Here is a 9,487-nt window from a genome sequence, read left to right on the forward strand (position 1 = left end):
TCCACTCGTATGGAGCATCCTTTTGAAGAAGATTACATAAAGGACGAGAGAGGAGACTAAAGTCCTTTATGAATCGCTTGTAAAATCCTATGTGTCCTAAGAAGGATCGCACGTCTCTGATGTTCTTGGATGGAGGTAGGTTAGAGATAAGATCGATTTTTACCTTATCTACCTCGATTCCCTTGGACGAGATGATATGCCCAAGGACAATTTCCTTCCAAACCATGAAATGACACTTCTCCCAATTAAGTACCAAGTTCTTTTCTTCACATCTTTTCAGCACACATTTAAGACTTTCCAAGCACTTGCTGAAAGATAGACCGTAAATAGAGAAATCGTCCATAAAGACCTCTAGATATTGCCCCAACATATCAGAAAAGATACTAAGCATACATCGCTGAAAGGTGGCAGGGGCATTACATAGTCCAAATGGCATCCTTTGGTAGGCAAAGGTGTTGTAGGGACATGTAAATGTGGTCTTTTCCTAGTCTTCAGGGGCTATCTCTATCTGGTTGTAGCCCGAATACCCGTCAAGGAAACAGTAATAGGAATGACCAGCTAACCTTTCCAGGATCTGATCAATGAATGGTAAAGGAAAGTGGTCTTTCCTCGTGACGGTATTCAACTTCCTGTAGTCAATGTACATTCTCCAACCAGTAGTGACTCTAGTTGGCACGAGTTCATTATTAGCATTGGCTACGATGGTGATTCCGGACTTCTTAGGGACCACTTGAGTTGGACTCACCCATTAACTATCAGATATAGGGTATATGATACCCACGTCCAATAGTTTAAGAACCTCGGCCTTAACTACTTCCTTCATGTTTGGATTTAGTCTACGTTGTGGTTGTCGAGCGGTTTTTATATTATCCTCAAGATATATGCGGTGAGTACAAATCGAGGGATCGATTCCCTTGAGGTCCACTATCGTCCATCCCAGGGCTCCTTTATGTTCAATGAGAGTAGATATGAGCATACTCTCCTATTCTTTCTCCAGGTGGGCAGAGATCACCACCCGGTATGTCTCATCTTGACCTAAATAGGAATATTTCAAATCAGAGGGCAAAGGTTTTAGGTCAAGCTTCGGCGGCTTGAGGTTAGACGGTAGAGGCACTACATCGGTTTGTGACAATTCTTCAAATTGTGGTCTCTACCGGTTAACTTCAAGTACCGGTGCAGTATCAAGCAAGGCGCACGTCTCCCTAATCACGTCATCATCAAAATCATGGGAGTGGGCCAGGCACGTCTCTAGATGGTCGGAGGATAAGATTAAAGGTGTCGTATCTTCCACGAAAGAGTCAATCATGTTAATATCGTGGAAATCGTCATTATCCTCTGAATTGCTGCCGTTATTGAAAAAGATGTTTGACTCTAACGTTAAATTTTCAAAAGACATAGTCATGACACCATTCTTGCAATTGATAATTGCATTTGACATGGCAAGGAATGGGCGACCAAGAATGACGGGAATCTGAGTGCTCATGTTATTGATAGGTTCGGTGTCCAAGATGATAAAATCTACAGGGTAGTAAAATCTATCGACCTAGACTAATACATCCTCAATTATCCCTCTTGGTACACGAACATAGTGATCAACAAGTTGTAGTGTGGTCAGGGTGGGTTTTATCTCACCCAAATCTAACTGTTTGTATACCGAGTAGGGAATCAGATTTACGCTCGCTCCTAAGTCAAGAAGTGCGTAATCAATTCGATGTTTCCCGATTACACATGATATAGTTGGGCTACCGAGATCCTTGAATTTCTACAGCACGTCTTGCTTCAGAATAGCACTCACTTTCTCAGTCAAGAAGATTTTCTTTTGAATACTTTGCCGTCTTTTAGTCGTGCATAAGTCTTTCAGAAATTTGGCATATGAAGGAATCTGTTTCACGACATTAAGTAGAGGAATGTTAACTTTCACTTATTTCAACACCTCCAGAATATCCTGAGAGTTAGAAAGATGTTTTGGTGCAACCAACCGTTGGGGGAACGAAGCAACTGGCTTCTCTAGAAGTTCCGGTTCTAATTTTTGTGGGGCATCACTAGATCCATCATTGTTGTCCTCTTCTGGTTCTTGAGGCTTTTCGGTCCTAACCAGAAGAGTTTTATCAATGATCTTTTCACTCCTAAGAGTGGTGATGGATTTAGCATGCCCCATCTGATTTGAAGAGCAAGGATCATTAATCTCGTACTGCGGTTTAGGATTGGGGAGAGGTTATGCAGGAAGCATTCCCTTTTCTATAATCGTCATACGAGAATCTATCTTTTGCATAAAATTTGTAATTCCCCGCATTGCCTGAGCCAGCTCTTGTATGGAATTTTGAACCGGTTCCTCTTGAGGTTTCACTTGATTTGGATTTTAATTGAAGAAACCTTGAGGGGTAGCCGTTTGTCCATTCCTCCAACTAAAGTTTGGATGATTTTTCCAACCAGGATTGTACGTATTGGAGTTAGGTCCAGTAAAAGGTCTTTGATAATTGTTTACGGCATTAGCTTGTTCATTCAACACTCCTCGAAAGGTGGGTATTGTAGGATAATTTTTAGTTGTATGAATGTTGCAATCACAGATGCCATAAACAATTTCATTAACCTTATCTTTCTTTCCTTCCAAGGCCTCAACTTTCCTTATGAGCGTAGTCACTTTACACTTGAGATCATCCTCTTCTTTCAAGAGATATAATCCACCTTTCTCCTTTAATTGAGTCGGCCTAGACGTGGTGTTCGACTTTGGGTAATAGTCCCATGATTGTGTTTTTTCAGCAAGACTATCGAGGTAATCCCATACCTCGTCAACATTTTTATTAATGAATTCTCCATTACACATTGTCTCGACCATTTGGCGCATGGAAGATGTCAGTCCATCATAGAAAAAATTTGTAATGCGCCACGTTTCAAATCTGTGTTATGGGCATGAACTGACCAAATCTTTGAACCTTTCCGAACATTGGAAGAATGTTTTATCTTCCTTTTGGGAAAAGTTCATGATTGCTTTTCTGAGGGTAATCGTTTTATGATGTGGGAAGAATTTTTTTATGAATTCCCTCTGCATGTCGTTCCATGTGCCAATGGATCTAGGACGCAGTGAATGTAATCAAGTCTTAGCTTTCTCTTTTAAGGAAAAAGGAAAGAGTTTCAGCCTAATTGTATCCTCAGATACATTAGGAAAATATAATGTAGCTATAATCTCATCGAACTCTTTCAAATGTAAATATGAACTTTCTGATTCAAGTCCATGGAATTTGGGAAGGAGTTGGATAACTCCTGGCTTGATGTCCATTTATCCTATGTTTTCAAGGAAAATCATGCATGAGGGCGTACTCACTCCCGCCGGTTGTAGATAATCTCGTAAAGTACGAGGCGGGGGTGCCTGATGCACCTCATTCTCATCTTGGGTATCCTCCACCCTGGGTGGAAGTAGAGGAGGTTGGTCTTCAGCCATAACTTCAATTAACTCAGGGTATTTCGAGTGGTGTTTAGTCCTGCGATGGATAGTCAACCCCTCAACCAATCCTCCTTCAGTCAAGAGACGTCGAGTGTTGTCACGGGTCCACTTGGGCATGAAACACTCGCAGCCCTTAATCAAATTTGAAACCTAATCCTAAGAAAAGAAAATTTAAAAAGAAAGAGAGGGTTGGAAAGAAGTTACCAAATTGGAGTCCCTAAGTTAAAAACCTACAAAATAAAACATAATAAGTTAGATTTTAAAAAGAGAAGAAAAATCTTTTAAAAGAAAGATAGCAGTAAACTGATTTCTAAAAGAAGGAACTCCTAAAAGAAAGTGAAAATTTCTAAAATAAATTAGGAAAGTTCTAATCTAGAAAGTAAATTACTAAAAGAGAATAGAAAATAGAGAGTAGAGAGAAAGCTTACTGAATTAGAAATTTCTACCTTAAAAGCCTACAGAATAGGAAAGTTAGTTTCTAAAAAAAAAAAAATTCTAAGAATAAATTAGGAAACAAAATTAGATTCTAAAAAGGCCAAAATTAGAAAGTTTCTAAAAATGAAATAAAGGAAAGAAAGTTTCTAAAAACAAAAAGAGGAAAATTTCTAAAATTTAAACTCTAATTGTAAAAGTAGAAAAAGTAGAGAAATTAGGAAGGAATTACCAATTTAGAAACTTATGTCAGGATCCTACAAAATAGGAAAACAAGTTAGTTAAAAAAAAAATAAAATCTAAAACTAATTCTAAACCTAATTAATTTTAGAGAATCGCAACCGTCAGTCCCCGGCAATGGCGCCAAAAACTTGTTCACTCCCCAAGTATAGGGTTGTGATGTAGTAATAAACTTGGTGAAACCGAGGTCGAATCCCAAGGGATTGATACCTGTACGTTATCTGAAACTAAGTAGAACTAGAACTAGACTAAGATGTAATCTAAATCAAATAGAATTTAAGGAATAATTGTGGAATAATTATCTAAAACTTTAAACATTTCAGGGAAGGGAAACTAGGGATTCAGAGGATCCACTTGTAGAGATCAGGAAGATCTTATGCCTGCATCAAGAATCATGGAAATTAAACTAAACTTATTTGATCTAGTTTTCACGAGATGAAAGGTATATGAATTAGAATGGATTCCATCACCAAACCATGCCCAGGAGACAAGGCAAACAACAGAATTAAACTAATTACCAACCAATCAATCAATGCCTGAAGGTTTAGGAAGGGTACCGTCATCCGACCATGCCCATGAGACGATGGTGAACAACAGGGCTTCCCGACGTCATAAACATCAAAAGGAGGAAGAAATAATCAAAACTATCGCAGATCTATTGTAATTTCAGTCACAACAAACCATTAAAAATAACTGAAAGTATTCCTTTTAATTTGAACAAAAATCAACATCAGTCAGTCTAAACAATAGGCACGAGCAAAGGCTCTCCCATCAGACTACAAGCTTCACCTCTTAGCCCTAGCTAAGAGTTTTAGCCACACATGAATGGACTGGACTTTTTAAACAAAGCAAATAAAAAGAAAAAGAAAGGAACAAGAAAAAAAACCAGATATCCACTTCTCTCTCCCAGCTCACGTCCACCCTTCACCAGGCCCCCCATCCACGTCCTCCACGCTTCAATTTATAGAGTGATGCAGGTCCGTTTAGATTAGAAAGAACCGACCTTATTCCATACTTCCGTTTGTTGCAAAACCGGACTGCGAATATTTGTTATGTGCAGCACAAACGCACCAACAGTTGCGTTTAATCTGAGATCAAGAGAAGAGATCACCCATCACTAATGATTCTGCCTTCATAAGAAGGGTGAAAACCCCCTTCTACGGCTTTTGGACGGTCTGGATCACTGGACCGATCCTCTTTATGGACGTGTAACAGCCCGAAAAATCTAAGCAAATTCCGGACGCGCCGTAAGTGCATAATCCATACGCAAGGGTGCTGCGTTGAAGCTTGGTGGGGCCCATAAAAGATGTCAATGCAGAAATCCGACCCGTCCATTGAATTCCTCTCGGAATTTCGGTCAGGAAGGGGTGCTTTTACTTGGGTTTAGTGCGGTCCATCAGATCAAATCTTTCCACCGTTTGTCTTCAGTTTTGACGATCGAAAACCGACCTCCAATGTTTCTTACAATTTCTCCACCTAGAACATGTTTATGGGGCCCTTTTAGGCCTGATGGATGGTCCCGATTATCTGGATCATCGACCATGGTGGCCCACAAGATCGGACCACAACCTCTGTTGCGAAACAGAGGTTCCGGCTTCGCGCTGTGATGGTCGGTGGGTCCCATATTGACAGTGATGGAGAAATCCACGCCAACCATTAGATTCCCAACGAAAAATCGTCTGGAAATGGTGAGATTTTATTGATTTTGATGTGGCCCACAAGATCTTCTCATTTCACCGATAATCATCCGTTCGGCTGAGATATACACACGAATGCTTGCATGGTGGCACAAATACACCATGGAACTGGTCTTGGCCATCCTACAGATCAAATGGACGGCTCTGATCATCACTCTGGGCGTCTGGTGGGGCCCACTGGCCAAAACTGCAATTGCTTAGTGAAGACGCTGGTGCATTTTCGAGAATTTGAGAAGTTATCGGTCAGCGTAACGCTGACCGATTGGGACAATTGCGGTGCACGGCGAGTGTGTGCACATTATGCACATGCACTCTCATGAGTGGGGTCCACTGAGACTTTTGTGAGAAATTTATTTCATCCATCCTTTTCCTCATCCACTTTAAGGCATTGACAATGAAATTTAAGTATTTCCAGATATCAGGCGGGCCCCAAATCAAGATTTTAGGGGCTGATCTGTCCGTTGGGCTACTTCCGGAGGGATCTGAGGGTTGAAATTCGACATGTACGGTTAATTTGTATTCCTCAAGCCATGTATGAAGTTTTGAGCTGAACGGATGGTGGGAACCCTGTGATCTTACATTTTGGACGTCTTCTGGGCCACTTAAGCTCCAGTTTCTTGATTTTGTCGGATCTCTGGCGTGTATATCCATCGATCTCGGTCCCCTGGAGTCCCTTCTTTACTCTGGTGACTTCGGAGCGTTAAATCCATGCTTTTAATACTCTTTTTCAATCAAAGCTCCTTATTACATCCTGCAACAAAAACACGATTAAATTATAATATTAAGCATTATCGTGTACGTAAAATCAGGCAGTAATCGGGGTCTGATATGCAATATTAGACCCTCAACAGATTTCCTCCCAGGTGATTTCAATCTGATTGTAGCCCGAATACCCGTCAAGGAAACAGTAATAGGAATGACCAGCTAGCCTTTCCAAGATTTGATCAATGAAGGGCAAAGGAAAGTAGTCCTTCCTCGTGACGGTATTCAGCTTCATGTAGTCAATGCACATTCTTCAACCAGTAGTAACTCTAGTTGGCACGAGTTCATTATTGGCATTGGCTACGATGGTGATCCCGGACTTCTTAGGAACCACCTGAGTTGGACTCACCCATTGACTACCAGATATGGGGTATATGATACCCACATCCAATAGTTTAAGAACCTTGGCCTTAACCACTTCCCTCATGTTTGGATTTAGTCTACGTTGTGATTGCCGAGCGGTCTTCGCATTATCCTCAAGATATATGCGGTGAGTAAAAATCGAGGGGTCGATTCCCTTGAGGTCCGCTATCGTCCATCCAAGGGCTCTCTTATGCTCAATGAGAGTAAATATAAGCATACTCTCCTGTTCTTTCTCCAGGTAGGCAGAGATCACCACCGGGTATGTCTCATCTTAACCTAAATAGGCATATTTCAAATCAGAGGGCAAAAGTTTTAAGTCAAGCTTCGACGGCTTGAGGTTAGACGGTAGAGGCACTACATCAGTTTGGAGCAACTCTTCAAATTGTGACCTTCACCGGTTAACTTCAAGTACCGGTGTAGTATCAAGCAAAGCACACGTTTCCCTAATCATGTCATCATCAAAATCATGGGAGTGGACCAGACACGTCTCTAGAGGGTCAGAGGATAAGATCAGAGGTATCGTATCTTCCACTAAAGAGTCAATCATGTTAATGCCGTGGAACTCGTCATCATCCTCTAAGTTTCTGCCATTATTGAAAAAGATGTTTGACTCTAATGTCATATTCTCAAAAGACATAGTCATGACAACATTCCTGTAATTGATAATTGTGTTTGAAGTGGCAAGGAATGGGCGATCAAGAATGACGAAAATCTAAGTGCTCATGTTATTGATAGGTTCGGTGTCCAGGATGATAAAATCTACAGGGTAGTAAAATCTATCACTTGGCCAACACATCCTCAATTATCCCTCTTGGTACACGAACAGAGCGATTAACAAGTTGTATTATGATAAGGGTGGGCTTTAATTCACCCAAACCTAACTGTTTGTATACAGAGTAGGGAAATAGATTGACGCTTGCTCCCAAGTCAAGAAGTGCATGATTAATTCGATGGTCCCTGATTACACATGATATGATTAGGCTACCGGGATCTTTGAATTTCTGTGGCACGTCTTGCTTTAGGATGACACTCACTTTCTTGGTCAAGAAGATCTTCTTTTGAATACTCTGCCGTTGTTTGGTCGTGCATAAGTCTTTCAGGAATTTGGCATATGAAGGTATCTGTTTTACAACATCAAGTAGAGGAATGTTGACTTTCACTTGTTTCAACACCTCTAGGATATCCTGAGAGTTAAAGAGAGGTTTTGGTGCGACCAACCGTCGGGGAAATGGAGCCAATGACTTTTCTATAAGTTCCGGTTCTAATTTTTGTGGGGCATCACTAGATCTATCATTGTTGTCCTCTTCTGGTTCTTGAGGCTTTTCGGGCCTAACCGGAAGGGTTTTATCAATGATCTTTCCACTTCTAAGAGTGGTGATGGATTTAGCGTGCTCCATTTGATTTGAAGAGCTGGGATTATTTATCTCGTATTGCGGTTTAAGATTGGGGAACGGTTATGCAGGAAGCATCCCCTTTTCTATAACCATCATACGTGAATCCATCTTTTGCATAAAATCTAGCATTTCCTGGGTCAGCTCTTGCACGAAATTTTAAATCGGTTCTTCTTGAGGTTTCCCTTGATTTGGATTTTGATTGAAGAAACTTTGAGGAGTAGCAGTTTGTCCATTTCTCCAACTAAAGTTTGGATGATTTTTCCAACCAGGATTGTATGTATTAGAGGTTGGTCCATTGAAAGGTCTTTGATAAGTATTTACAGCATTGGATTGTTCATTCAATACTTCTCAAAAGGCAGGTATCGTATGACAATTTTTAGTTGTATGAATGTTGCAATCACAGATGCCGCAAACACTTTCATTAACTTCATCCTTCTTTCCTTCCATGGCTTCAAATTTTCTTATGAGCGTAGTCACTTTATACTTGAGATCATCCTCTTCTTTCAAGAGATACAATCTACCTTTCTCCTTAGATTGAGTCGGCCTAGACGTGATGTTTGATTTTATATAATAGTCCCATGATTGTATTTTTTCAGTAAGACTATTGAGGTAATCCCATACCTCGTCAACATTTTTATTAATGAATTCTTCATTACACATTGTCTCGACCATTTGGCGCATGGAAGATGTCAGTCTATCGTAGAAAAAATTTGTAATATGCCACGTTTCAAACCGTGTTGTGGGCATGAACTGACCAAATCCTTGAACCTTTCCCAACATTGGTAAAATGTTTCATCCTCCTTTTGGGTGAAGTTCATGATTGCTTTTCTAAGGGTAATTGTTTTATGATGTGGAAAAAATTTCTTTATAAATTCCCTCTGCATATCATTCCATGTGCCAATGGATCTAGGACGCAGTGAATGTAACCACGTCTTAGCCTTCTCCTTCAAGGAAAAATGAAAGAGTTTCAGCCTGACTGTGTCCTCAGACACGTTTTGAAAATATAAAGTGGCTATGATCTCATCAAACTCTTTCAAATGTAGATATGGTTCTTCAGATTCAAGCCCATGGAACTTAGGAAGGAGTTGGATAACCCCTAGCTTGATGTCTATATGTCCTGTATTTTTAGAAAAAATCATGCATGAGGGCGTACTCAC

The 9,487-nt window shown here is 40.4% G+C and overlaps 1 non-coding gene across 1 annotated transcript; it reads left to right on the forward strand.

The window, feature by feature from the left end:
- Window positions 1–9,059: 9,059 nt before the first annotated feature.
- LOC131230016 (small nucleolar RNA R71) lies at window positions 9,060–9,166 on the forward strand. The gene has a single exon (XR_009163745.1). It is a non-coding gene; the product is annotated as a small nucleolar RNA R71 (small nucleolar RNA).
- Window positions 9,167–9,487: the final 321 nt, after the last annotated feature.

Source organism: Magnolia sinica, chromosome 16 (genome assembly GCF_029962835.1).
Source record: "Magnolia sinica isolate HGM2019 chromosome 16, MsV1, whole genome shotgun sequence".
NCBI lineage: Eukaryota > Viridiplantae > Streptophyta > Magnoliopsida > Magnoliales > Magnoliaceae > Magnolia > Magnolia sinica.